A 260-nucleotide genomic window follows, 5' to 3' on the forward strand; every position below is an offset into this window, starting at 1 on the left:
CCATCCCATTATTATTTTTTTTTAAATTACATTATCATGGGTTTGTTGCTTGCAAGGGTTTTTTCTTGGTCGATTTTTTGGCCTATGCTATTTGGAGAAGTGCGTTTCTAAGTCGTGCCTAGGTGTGGAGGTGTTTGCATGCCATTTTGCGGCCAATGTTATTATATGACATTAACGTGGGTCTCTAGAGAACATAGGTTGCAAGCTTGCAGGTGGAGGTAGATCATGAGTCCCTCCCCCCCTCCTTTCTTTTTAAAAAA

The sequence above is a fragment of the Macadamia integrifolia genome, unplaced genomic scaffold (assembly GCF_013358625.1).
Source record: "Macadamia integrifolia cultivar HAES 741 unplaced genomic scaffold, SCU_Mint_v3 scaffold_130A, whole genome shotgun sequence".
NCBI lineage: Eukaryota > Viridiplantae > Streptophyta > Magnoliopsida > Proteales > Proteaceae > Macadamia > Macadamia integrifolia.